The sequence below is a fragment of the Ursus maritimus genome, unplaced genomic scaffold, assembly GCF_017311325.1.
Source record: "Ursus maritimus isolate PB19 unplaced genomic scaffold, ASM1731132v1 scaffold_24, whole genome shotgun sequence".
In the NCBI taxonomy this organism is placed as follows: domain Eukaryota; kingdom Metazoa; phylum Chordata; class Mammalia; order Carnivora; family Ursidae; genus Ursus; species Ursus maritimus.
In genome coordinates this window covers 40,705,794-40,706,251 of record NW_024424897.1, presented here as the reverse complement: position 1 = coordinate 40,706,251, position 458 = coordinate 40,705,794, and positions in this window count along the sequence as shown.

Here is a 458-nt window from a genome sequence, read left to right as displayed (position 1 = left end):
TCCTTTCAAAAAAGAAGAAAGAAAAAGAAAAAAGGAAAAAAGAAAAAAAAAAGTTGTTCTGTTAAATCAGCTACACATGGAGTCAGTCTGTGTAAGGAAATCAGCCTTTTCATTACAAATGGGTTTAAAAAGCCCTAGAGAAGTGAGACGTGAACAGAAGCAATATTATCCGCTAACAACCCAACTCTCTTTCCGACAGCTGAGAGATCAGCAGCATCATTGAACAGGGGGTTTGTCTTAAGATAAAGACGCATCTTTATTTCTTTCAGGATATAAAACTTGTATTTAAATCAATTCAGAGAAGCACTTTAGCTTTAAACATTAGAGAGCGGGGAGAGCCTATTTAATAAAACAGCATTATTTCATTTTCAAAGAATGATACTGGCAGTAGCTCTGAGTTTAAATTCTGCATTCTTTTCCTCAATTATAATTATAGATGGGTCTGAAAGGAAGCATGC